Source organism: Salvia hispanica, chromosome 3 (assembly GCF_029641045.1).
Source record: "Salvia hispanica isolate PSC_SH4W2 chromosome 3, Shi_PSC_v1, whole genome shotgun sequence".
Taxonomy (NCBI): domain Eukaryota; kingdom Viridiplantae; phylum Streptophyta; class Magnoliopsida; order Lamiales; family Lamiaceae; genus Salvia; species Salvia hispanica.
In genome coordinates, this window is record NC_142694.1 from 23,718,808 (window position 1) to 23,732,753 (window position 13,946).

The following is a 13,946-nucleotide window of genomic DNA, read 5'->3' on the forward strand; positions in this document are numbered from 1 at the left end:
GTTGTTGAACACATGTGAGACAAACTTCAATTATTTAATGCATATATCATTTGAATTACCAAATTAACTCAGTTACTTTATACATAAATTGTCATAAAAATGATACACAATGTTGCTGAAAAGACTAGTCTTTTTTAAAGCATAGTACTACATATTTTCATTTGCACAACAATCACAAGCCAACACGTCACACATAAATGAGAATATATGTCGATCCAATAAATGTACGGCTATGATCGAAAATGGCAGCATATTTCAGTACACCGGTCTGTACATCCAACAAGTCCTGTCTAGAAAATAAAATTCAAATAGCATATGGATAATTATAGGCCAAAAGAAATTCAAATATTGGTGTGTGTACTTTTTTTTTTTTTCAAATATAAATTGTGTGAATAATTAGCTCTAAAAGGTGTCCAATCCAATAATAGAGAAGTGATATGCAAAAAGCAGTTGAAAAAGAAAAAAAATCTTTAGTCCATTATTTAAAAGGGAGATGCAATATGCGGACAATAAGGGAAATGTGCATTGGCTCACAGTCATTTCCATCTTATGGAAAAATGAAAATTCAAAAAATGTGGCCGAAAACTTGGGCTTTTAATTGGATTCACCCATGTGTGTGTGTGCAAAATATACTCTTTAAAGAGTTACTGTATTTAAGATGATAGTGATATGACAGTGTGATTTTGATGCATTTGGGAGGCATCTTTATAGGGTGACTGACGGATTTGTAGTGATTATGGGGGATTTCTGCACTGCTCTTTATCTTCTTACTGTTTGTGCACACTTGTCGGTTAAGTGCTCTAACTTATTCACAAAACTCTCTTCCTCTTCTAACCTCTACCATCCTTTTCACTATCCACACCTATTTAATGGCCTAATATATTGTGTATTTACTCATTATTTTATTTTATAGCAAGTAGTAGTATATAGTTTAATCACTAACTTTAACTTAATTTGTGGAGTAATTTTAATGGAATATACATAGCATAGATAATGAGTACTAATGTAGTACTCCATCTGTACTAAGGAAACCTTCTCTTTGTCGTTACGAGATTTTATATAGTTTTATTTTGTTTGTTAAATTGAGAGAATAAAGTAGAAATAAAAGAGTTCATATTTTTATAATGAGTCATCTTGGGTGGAATAAACTAAACGTGAAAGTGGGTTAACTTCGATGGGATGAAGAAAGTACCTTACATGAGAGGACTCACAATAGGGGTGCTATTGGGGAAGGAGAGCCGAGCGGCGGTCGTCGGAGGGGCGGGCATAGCCGGACTTCGATGGGTGCGAGATCAATGCACTATTGCGTGTGTTGATCTCAATTTTGTTTTTCTTAAATCACATTTTAATGTTTTTCTATATTTTTTTCTCTAATTTATTTTGTGTTTGTTGTTTTCTCTAACAATTAAACTGAATTATATAAAAATAGTGAGATAGGCTATGAGATAGGCTGCTAATGGGCTGAGATAGGTTGTGAAGGCTAAAGATAGGCTGTGAGATAGACTGTGAGATAGACCGATAATGTGACATGAGAAAATTGAAGATAGGTTGTGAGGAGGGCTTTGAATATCATTTTGCATAGTCACATTACCATTGTCTTTTCTCGTTTTATTAATTTAGTGTCAATTTAATACCCAAAAAATAATTATTAATGATATTAAATTTTAAAGTTTCCTAATCAAATCTTTTTATCTATTTTTTCTATACATGCAAAAAATAATAACAGAACAAATTAAGTTTTTATTTTTATATTATATATAAAAAATTAATTACACCAATAATCATTGTTAAGGTATTGGAATATAATCAAAAGGATATAACACAAAAATCACAATGCGAACATGAACGGAAAGAGAATGATTTTCACAGATACAACTCAAATCTAGCGTATATACTCCCTCCATAAGTTGTTATTTGTAAAAAAAGGTTCATCTATCAATATTTGTTACATTTACTTTTTTACTATTTTTAGTAATGGACACACATTCTACTAACTCATCATACTCACATTGTATTATATAAAAGTAGAATCTCTATTTTTACCACCCACTTTTCTTTACATTTTTTAAAATTTGTGTCAGATTAATTGTAATGGCGAATGGACGAAGTAACAATATTTATCCAGGGAGTATTTTTTTAAGTAAAACTCACTAATGCGGCCATCTTTTACGTCTTTGATTCGAAAAATCAATTTTTGGGTTTTTAAGTACTTGAGAAAATAAATTGAAATATGGGTCAATATCCAATCAATAAATCTATGTGACCAAATTTTGTATTTAAGAAAAAACTAATTTATTTATGGATTTAATTAAAATATATGGACTCATATATAGTACATGAAACATGCATAATATTGTGGTCATATATTAATGATTTGTGTATAATTTTTTTATTTTTTTTGGAACCATATAAATAGGTATTCTTGGTTATAAAACCAATATGCATGTTGTTATGCATGAAGTAAAATATGTAACGTGTCAAAAATGAAAGGGACATTGACTTAAAAGCAAAAACTTAAAATCTTTTTGGGCAAATTTAAACAAATTTTAGATTAATTTATGGTGAAATCATGAATTATAGTACTTAATAAAATTGTGCAGGTTGACTTTGGTCGTTGTGTTGCTTGATCATTTGTATTTTATTAGCACGAAAATAAATGTATTTTTCTGCTTTAATTATTTTATTTTTCTATTTTGCTACTTTATTTAATTATTCTTAACTCTTCCACTCTGCCTTCATGAGTTTCAGTTTCAGTCTTTCATTTCTGTAGCATTTGACAAGTTTCAATGTCTCAACTGTTTTATCTTATGTCTTACTGAAAAATTAATTCTAAATACAATTAAAGCTTCTAACAGTGCAGTGAGTAAATATCTACTGTTACATAACAATATCAACCGTTGAAAACTAGTGATTAGTCAATTAAGAAGAAATGAGAAATAAGAAAAATAGAATATAAACCACATAAGAAAGAGAATAGAATTTCTTATTCAAATTATACAATAGAATTTGACACTGTCTAACATGTAAAGTAGAAATATTAATCTGATAATGTTAGTGTAATAACAAGTCTTACAGTAAATAAATAAATTAAAATATAATTTGTATTTGTAATGGTCAAATATTATATTGATAAAATTCACCTACCATCTTATTTTTTATTAAAATTCTAAACTTTCTATAATTAATATACATACTTTAATTTAATTTCAGGTTTATTATTATAAACAATATTAGTATGTTATAGTATTATTTAGGAATGGGTACATGACCAAATTGTTGTTGTATATTTATTTTGTATGCTATGTAGGTATTGCTTAATATTTTGAAATTTGACCAAAATAAAAATAAATTAATGGCCCGTGCTGAGTACTTGCATTAGTTATGTTAAAAGGTCAATAATTTGGATACTCCATTAAAATTAAATTTTCTAAAAAGAGTGGTCATTGTTGAAGGATGAAATTCTTAAATTTGGCATGGCTCATCATTACAGTTAAATGGTAAGATTTAACGGATGAAATCGAATTAATTAGGCGGATAAAAGATGTGACGATAGAAGGCTGTGTGATACAAGTTGGCTAGTGAGATTATTAGCAATTGAAAACCCTATTAGCAATTGAAAACCCTATTAGCAATTGGTCTAAACAACACCAAAAAACCATGATAGCATATGTCTTAAGGTAGCAAAAATTGAGCAGTAAACTAATGGCTAGTGGCCTACACAAAAACACAGCAACAAACTTCCCAAATAGGAAAGAAAAAAATCAATTAGCACCTTTCCAAAATCCAATGCATTTAGAAAAATTATGAGTTGATGAAGGGGAAACAAATAAATGAGGACCAACCAATATAAACATATAGTGTGGCCACAAATCACATGGCAATTCCCCCCTCCCCCAAATAAAATGAGTTTGTCCCTCACTTTTACATTCTAAAAGATTGCAACAAATAGTGATGATAATTAAACATTATGTATGTTGCCGAATAAAATTGTTTTCATCATGGCCTAGCATGTAGGAGATATGTAGAGGATAAACCCAAAAATATTATAATAAAGGAAAGATATGGTCATCCATGTATAAAAACTCTATAAAGTATTTAATCTTTACAAGATTATATAAAATAAAATTAATCCTATGTTTAATTAGATTGTTTTGAAGGTGAATTAGACGAAAAGTGTAGGAGACAAATGGCGATTGGTCAGATGCAGATAAAACCTTTTGGCCCATCGTTTCTTGTCGTCGTTTCAAAGAGCAAGTGGGGTCGTTTCATCACCTCTAAATATATACATATATATATATGTCCATCTCTTTTACAATATGATTGAACTCATATGCATATACACCTACTTTTTATTTTATTTTAAAGTGTACATTTTGCTCTACTACTTTCCTTTTGTTGGGTCTCAACTTTTTTGATTTGTTGCTATACAAATAGTTGTGGATTTTGTAGCATTTTGTGGGATGGAAAATGGACCAAGAAATGTGGGGAACATATTCATGCACAAGTTGAAAATATAATTATACATTTTTATGTAACACACCCTCGTAAGACATAAATAGGTCTAATGACTAGTTTGTTTCTTGCTTTATGTTAGCTCATGGAATTTATTATTATCTTATTTCCCATTACAAACAGTTATGGAAATATTTGGTGGCCAACTTACTTTGATATTTCTAGGGTGCTCTAGATACAGCTTCTAATTGTGAAGGTTCATATTCATAAATGGTTGAAATTATATAGTAGTTTGACAAAGACTAAGAAGAGCATATATAAAGATTTTATATTGTGTGTCTTCTTACAGATTTAACGAAAATTAAGAATTAATAATCTCCATTAATCTACATAACTTGTTCTTATAATTAATTAAAGCAAATAGCTTATTTATATAATTATTTAATTTATCAAAAAATGATGCATCCATAAGCAGCTAAATTAAAGGTCCAACCAAGCAAGTAAAATGACCAACAATTAAAACACCAAAATCAAACGCAGAGCAGCAACGACACAACCAATGTCGTTAAAAAAGAGAAACAGTAAGAAACATATGTTGGGTATAAATAGGTTTTTTTTCATGTTATAACGGTATTAGGTATACCAAAAATGTGTGGTACACCACAATAACAGTATTACGGTATAACGGAAATGTGTCGTACACCACAAAAACGGTAAGGTAACGGTATAAAAAAATTAACCTTACCGAATTTTTGGTATACCGAAAATTTGATTTGGTATCAGCATGATATATTGTCATACTGCAGTTTTTGGTACGGTATGCAGTATGACGTTCTCAGTATGGTATACTGTACCGACCCACCCCTAATGTTAATAGTGTATATGGTATATTATGTATTTATGTTGGACATGTTAATATTTTGGCCCAAAAATATGGAACTCGCAAGGAAGGAGTATAACTAGACTGGCTTAAAGCCTTGTGGATTTGTGCTATGTGGAACTTATTGAAATTCATTAAAATGGGCTGATTTTGTGTAAGATTTTGAATTTTAGAAGATCTTCATAGAACTACTTGCTTAGCCAAAGTTTTTAAATTTGTAATCCTTCGCATTACCTTAAGTAGATTTGATATTGTTGCTGGCTTTGTTTGTTGGAAACATGCATCCCAAAATTTGTGGATTAATACGAATAAACTGCTAACTTAGAAGCTAGGATTTGAAGTTTCTAACCCAATAAAAATTTAATTTAATTCATTCGCAATTCAAATAAGAAAACCTGGAACACAATTTCTTCCTACTTGTTCGGTAACTAATTAGGAATTTCTTCCTACTATAAAAAGTAAAATAAACTCAACCCTCTAATTTATTTAGTATCTTTTCATGTAAAATTATTATTAATAATAATAATATATATAATAGATATACAGGGTTCTATTATAATGTTTTAGCACCCTAATCCAAAATCAAAACTAAATCTCCACCCTTGGATTTTAAAATGAGTGGATGAGATTAAAGCTCACAAAATCTCAATAAATAGTAGACAAAATATCAACAAAAGGGTAATATCGTCATTATGTTATCAAATGATAATTTTCGTGAGTGCTTTTTTATATCAACATTGTGTATTACAAATATCAACAATATGACATTGGAATATCAACACATTTTTATTGAGATTGGACATGCATAATATTGAGATTTTGCCTACAATATATTGAGATTTTTTGTTGTATTTGTTGAAAATAGCTGCTTATCAACATGTACGAAAATTGAAATATATTTATCAAATTTCATCACCCGAACATCGTCGGAACATATGCAATTGAGATCTCGTTGGAATCCTTATTAAATTATCTTTAATTTGATATATTTTTTGCGAAAAAATAATTTAAATTGAGATTTACGTAAATTTAAAGATTTGAGATGATTTTGAGGAGAGAGAAAGTAGTTAGTTATAATTACTACATATAGGATTTGACATTAATACCCTTTTAATTTAATTAATAATTATTTAAATTTAAAATTTATTACATTTGGCATCATATTAACCACAAGATCTTCTAATCTAATGGTTGAAAATTGGTCTCAATTTGGGATTGGTAATTAGTTAACAATTGATTACATCCCTAGATATATATATGAAAAAAATTTAAGTTATCTACATAAATATTCTAAATTCTTAGACATCTGTAAAATTAAATCTCAATATATTTCATATTAGTTTTAAAATTTTTAATTTTGTTTCTAACTCTCTAAATCCATCGTAACATTTTCTTGTGTGTTCTGTCATTCAACAATTCAAAATTTATTAATTCAAAATTTATTAATCGTCAATTTTATGCTATATCATATTTTTCTATTGCAAATTTTGTAAAGTTGGATAAACATAGAGAAAATTATTAAAATATATTATTAGTGGAGAACGAGGCACACTTTCATAAAGAGATAGACTTACCTCAAAAAATGGAAAGAGACTATTAGTGGTGGATTGTAGTATCTATAAATATAAGATCCTTAAAGATTGAAAAATACATAATTAGTTTTAATATGTATCTGTTTGATAAGTTAGTAATACTTAGATATAAATACTTATATAACTATTTTCAAGTGCTAGGTATCATAGTTAACCTATCATGTAAGCATGTGTTATCCTTTGTAGCCCATCCAAACCTACAGATTTTTCTTCAAAATACAAGGATATATATCTCACAAATTTGGTTGGGTAGCATTTCTGCTTCATTTCTTGTCTACCAAACAACAATGAAAGAAATCTTCATCTGAGCTTATCGTGACATATGAAGCCACTATTTCTTATCTTACTTTTCAAATCTTCTTATATCCCATCTTTCTACCAAACAATAATAAAAAAAATAAATCCTAATATGGTCTTATTGTTTAGTCCGATTAAACCATTGAATTAGCTCGAATTCTGAATATTTATGTTTACAATTCAAACTTTTACTATAACTCCGATAATTATATTCCCTCCGTCCGCAAAATATTGTCCAAATTTGACTCGGCACGAGTTTTAATAAATGTATATAAAAGTGAGTTGAAAAGGTTAGTGGAATGAGGGTCTCACATTTATATATTAGTTTTATAATAGAATATGAGTATAAAGAGATAGTGGAAAGTGGAGAACATTTACCAAAAATAGGAAAAATAAAACCAAAATGGACAACATTTTACGGACGGACTAAAATGGTAAAATTGGACAACATTTACGAACGGAGGGATTAATTTCAATTAGCATGCATCCAATCACTACAGATGTACACTATAAAATGCTACAATAATTAATTTAATTTGGGATATTGGCACCTAATATCATGGAACTTTCAAAAAGTTGACTTTTTCCCATGAACTTTGAAATTGACAAATAATATCACGAACTTTATCCCCCGAGTTTGTTGTTTCCCGCCAATGAAAAAATTCCGGCAAATAATATCATGATACAGATTGTTTTCGTAATTTCTCGACAACAACTTCGAGAGTTTCAAAATTTTCAAATCTTTGAGAATAGTTTTTCTTAAAGCACACCTCCTTTGCTCACCATGTTGAATGGTTTAAGCCTTTCTTTTTATCAAAAAAATATAACCAGAATTTTTTCACTAGTGGGAAATAACAAACACAGGATATAATTCATGATATTATTTACCAATTTCAAAATTTATGGAAAAAACCCAACTTTTAAAAGTTCCATGATATTAGTCGTCAATATCCCATTTAATTTTTTCACAGTTTCTATTTCTAATGATTGAATAGTGGAATTACAACCACAAACGGGCCATGTGTGTCTGGTCCATTTATACAAAAAGCACAGATGTACTATAGGCCCAGTATCTTATTTTATATGTATTCATTCCATCACATTGATTAAATTTCTTTCGCACTATTTATTTTATTTTCTTTGCACTAATTTATAGACTATTAATCAAATAAAATTACATAAGTTAGGAAATAAATCAATACATACACAAATGTTCATTAGAATGTTGTTAGATATCTACTTCTAAAAAAATACTATCATACATAAATAACATATAGTACATTTTATTCTAAAAATTTATTATTAAATTATTTAAATAAAATTATATATTCATGGGAGATATGAAAAGAGATCAAGACTTTCAGAATTTGCGAGATACTCCCTCCGTCCCAAATAATTCGTCCCAGTATTCCATTTCGGTCCGTCCCATATAATTTGTCCCACTTCACTTTTAATGAGCTTGTTGAAACAAAAAGAGATGTGGTTTATCCACGTGTGATTTTGATTATCAGGTTGATTTTGATTCTTCCAGTTGCTACCGCAATTGTAGAGTGTGTTTTGTGAAATGACGTTTATGAAGAATAAGTTGCAAAATAGTATGAGTGATCAACCTTTAAATGATTGTTTGGTCACTTTCATTGAGAAAAATGTGTTTCTACAAGGATCTGGTGATGATATAGTGAATCGTTTTGATGAAATGAAGACTCGTTGAGAAATAAATTAGATTTAATGTTTGAAATATCTAAATCCATTTTTTTTATAATATTTCAAAATACAATGCTTTTAGTAATGAGTATATTTCAAAATATAATGTTTTTATTTTTGGTATGTTATATAATGATTTATCATATGACTCGTACCCGAATACAAATTTCTGCATCCGCTACTACATTCAAAATAAATAATCGACGCCGTGTCACGGACTTCTCCAACTGGCCGCTCGGTCTCGGTGCAGGTGTTGAGCGGTGTGTTCCGTGGCACTGCCAGGACGCCCGTCTCGAGCCTCTTCCCCAAAACTCATCCGCATTTCCTCTTCGTCCTTTACTCTCTTGATAAGCATGTATATGCCTTCGAGCATCTTCCTGGACATCGAACAGGTCGTTGGACCTCCTAGCACCTTCAACAGGGCTGTGATCATATCACTAGCGGTCGCTGAAAAAGAGTCAGAACCATTCTGTGCGTTCCCAGCGGGCTGCTATGCAAGCACCAGTGGTCACTGAGTTTGATCCAGTAGCTGCGAAAATTCAATCAACACAAAATTGAAATTAAACAAAAAAAAAAAAACAACTTAAAAACGTAAGAAAAATGTTCATTTTAGGGATTATAGAATATTAGAGTGTACTGGGATTTAATTTTAAATAGCAATGCTTTATTGTTGTTGTTTTGGATTGTAAATTATTGTGCTTTACTTTTAAAAATTTGATCTTCTATGGATAGTTGTCTTTGATGTCTAATTAAAATTATTGTAAATGCACAGGAGTAGAATTGAATGGTCACTAACGATTTCGACAGAATTTTTGTAATGATATATATGCAGAAAATAAAATAAAAAGTTATGAGAAAACAATTTGATCTTCGACAATTCATCTCGAAAAAGATAAAAAAGCATCATAATTCAAGCTCTGCACCTTCAATTGGTATTGTATCTCCTTCAGATGCTAATGTGCCATTACATAAGCAAGAATTGATTTATAATGTCGTAAAACTTCCTCAAAATTCTTTTAAAAGAACGAACATAATGGAATATCCTTCAAATGAGGCGAGATGCAAATAGGAGGGTGATACTCTTAGAAAACCTTGTCATCCAGGAACTTTATACTTTTGCACAAAAAGAAGTTGGAGGTTTGCGTCGTCGTTTTATGGTTTCATGGTTTGATAAATGGGATTAGCTTGAATATAGATGGAAGAAGATGTTGCTCTTTGTTTTGTTTGCTATTTGTTCAAGAATGAAGTTGGACTTAATGCGGGGGGATGCATTTGTGAATAAAATATTTAAGTTGTGGAATAAGCACAAATGATAAAATATATTGGTGGAGTTGGAAGTGCTCATAATCTTTCTTATGAGAAATATGTGAACATGAGAGATGGCAAAAAGAAATCGATTCTGCTTTCTTTAAATAATGTCACTGATGTGATTAACAGAGAATATAATGTTCGCTTGAATACTTCATTTTTTTTTTATTTACGTTATCCATTGGGACAAGGCATGACATTTCGTGAAGATCCCCTTAATAGGGGGAATCTTCTTGAACTTTTAAAATGGCTAAAGTCACATTACGAAGTTATTTCAAAAGTGACATAGAAAAATGCACCTAGAAATTGTCAATTGATATCTTCAACTATTCAAAAAGACATCATCAGTTGTTGTGCTAAAGAAAAAATATAGAGAATTGTGGATGGCCTTTTTGATGACTACTTTGCTATATTAGCTGATGAATCAAGTGATCTGTCTCAAAAGGAACAATTGACTCTTTGCTTGTGCTATGTTGAAAACAAAGAGAAAGGTAGTTGAATCGTTTAATTGGTCTTGTTCATGTTGGTGATACTACATCTTTGTCATTTTGAAGTGCAATTATGCTTTACTTGAATAACGTCCATTAGTCCATCCAAGATTCGAGGGCAAGGACATAATGGCGCTAGTAACCTGAAGGGTAAGATACATAGACTCAAGACTTTGATCATGAAAGATTCTCCAAGTGCTTACTACGTATATTTCTTTGCCCACTGGCTTCAACTAACTTTGGTAGCCATTTCAACAAAGAACGATGATTGTAGTTGGCTTTTTGAAGTTGTTGCAATTTTTTTTAATGCAATTGGAATTTCTTGTAAGAGAAATGAATTGATTCACAAATTCAAGCACAAAAAGTTGCTCTAGCCTTGGAAATTGGTGAACTTGAATCAGGATCGGGGTTGAATCAAGAACTTGGTTTGAAGAGGCCTGGAGACACTCGTTGGGGTTCTCACTAAAAGACTCGTTTGAATATCATGGACTTGTTTTCTACAATCTTCAAGTTCTTAAGATGATTGGAAAGAAATATTCCACTTTTGATGATAAGGGAAAAGCTTAAGGTATTTTGAACTTACTAGAGTCATTTGATTTCGTGTTGGCACAACTAATGACTACTATATTTAGGTACACTAATAATTTGTGTCTTCATTTGCAAAGAGATCAAAACATCATTAATGTTATGAGGCTTGTCACTTTAACCAATGATCAAGTACATAAAATGAGGGAGGGTGGATGGAAGAATCACTTGAACAAGGTAATCTCAATTTGCAATAAACATGACATTGTTGTTCCATATATGAAAGCTCAATATATCCCTAATGGAAGATCAAAACGTTTTGTTCAACAAGTTTCATATCTTCATCATTTTCGTGCTGATGTGTTTATAAAAGTGATTGATTTATTATTTCAAGAACTTGATAACCGATTCGATGAAGTTAATATAGAGTTGATCAAACGTATAGCTTGCTTCAATCCTAAAGATGGCTACTCTTTTAAAGAGGAAAATGTACTCAAACTTGTCACTTTTTATCCTTCGGATTTTCAAACATTGATTTGATGGCCCTTGACTGCCAACTTGATATATTCATGGGAGATATGAAAAGAGATCAAGACTTTCGGAATTTGCGAGATAGTAGTTCTCTTTTAATGAAGCTTGTTGAAACAAAAAGAGATGTGGTTTATCCGCGTGTGATTTTGATTCTTCCAGTTGCTACCGCAATTGTAGAGTGTGTTTTGTAAAATGACGTTTGTGAAGAATAAGTTGCAAAATAGTATGAGTGATCAACCTTTGAATGATTGTTTGGTCACTTTCATTGAGAAAAATGTATTTCTACAAGGATCTGGTGATGATATAGTGAATTGTTTTGATGAAATGAAGACTCGTCGAGAAATAAATTAGATTTAATGTTTGAAATATCTAACTTTAAATTTTTTTTTATAATATTTCAAAATACAATGCTTTTAGTAATGAGTATATTTCAAAATATAATGTTTTTATTTTGGATATGTTATATAATGATTTATCATATGACTCGTACCCGAATACAAATTTCTGCATCCGCCACTATATAGAAGCTCTTGTCAGGATAAGGTGGCCATCCAACCGAAACTATGCATAGGAGTTCCTTAGTTGCTTCAAGGTGACAAGGTGAATAGGGATAGGCGGACGGAAACCCAAGAGAATTTCCACATCCGACTCGACAATGGTAACTATAATCTTACCACGGAGCAACTTTGTGAATAATTTAAGTGTCATTATCTAGATGATGAAGTGGAGATGAATAACACGAGGACATGTGGAGAGTGATCACCATCAAAGGTGAGACACAACCCTTTACATCGGGGAAGGTGAAGTCCATATCCATCCGCAACCCCATCCTTCGATTCCTCAACCACCCGAGACGTCACTGGCGACGTCGGCCAGCCATTTGAGCTCCCAAAATCCTACTCCTTCACCCCTTCTTAATTCTTGAATTTTATTCGTAGTCCACAGATTAAAACTCCAAACCAAACCATCTCCTTCACATTCTAGCCCTACACAATCTAATTAGCCCAAACTTATAAATTCCAATCCCAAGCACCTTTCTTTTCCTTTGGCCCAGTGATACGCTCGGATTTTGCACTATTTTAAGGCCATTATTTGGTCCGTTTTTTTATGTCAAAGTCACTCTACACGTCCATTGTTTTGTCTATTTTGGTATTTTGACGTGTTTTATGAGAAACGTGCATAATTGAGCCGAAAAAGGGAGCCAAAACGCAAAGTTTGGAAATCTAGAGTCAGACGGCGACCGGCGACCGCCGCGGATGTGTGCGGCGACCGCCGGCGCCCGGCGGGCAGTTCATGCAGCGGTCTCGGAAAAATACGCTTGGAAGAGAAGTCTCGGCCGGCGACCGCCGGAAGTCGTGCGGCAATCCGCCACCGAGGAAACAGACTCTCTGGACTCCAACGCGGCGACCGTCGGCCAAGGTGCGGCGGCCCGCCGGAGAAAGGCGGCGAATCCGAGATGCCCTATATTTGCTCCAAGATTTACCATATTTTGGAGATCTTTTCCTTCTACAACAAGGATTGACTTTCCCCTATAAATAAGATCACAAACTTCATCAAATTAGAAAGCTTCTACTTGCAAAATAATTCATAGAGATCAAGAGCTAGAGTACTTCATTTGTGCAAGGATTTGGAGAAGGATTTCAAGAACATCAAGAACGACAAGGATTCAACCTACGGGTTTTATTTTCTTTAGTTTTATGTTCAAATTGTCTTCCATTCAATCTATGTGTTTAGCTTATTTCATTATGTGTAACTAAACTCATAGGATTCTAGGGATGTGTTAGTAACGACTTTGGTTATACAATTCCAATTTTCTATTTAATATCCGTTGTGTTTTTACTTTGTTTCTTCCCTAAGTTATTTTCTTCATAACTGTGACAGAGTTCTAGCGAGTTAGATCCACTTAGTAGACGCTACAGTTAGCTTCCCTTAAAACGGCACTGTTAATTGAGAGTGAGGACTTTTCAAGGGTCTTAGGAGCTTTTTGGAGTTACGTGTTAGGATTGACAACCCTAATTTTGTAATCAACGTTTGTATCGCATGAGCATAAGCTAGGTGACTCGTTCTATCAAAGTAATAACTGTGCTAGGGTATTGTAGTTTGGAACTTGTATAACCATAAATGTGAACGCACATCCCTGGGATTCTCTTATCTCTATCGATTATCTCC

The 13,946-nt window shown here is 31.7% G+C and overlaps 1 pseudogene; it reads left to right on the forward strand.

Moving 5' to 3' along the window:
• The first annotated feature begins 11,058 nt into the window (after positions 1 to 11,058).
• LOC148930402 (uncharacterized) lies at positions 11,059 to 11,786 on the forward strand (annotated as a pseudogene).
• Positions 11,787 to 13,946: the final 2,160 nt, after the last annotated feature.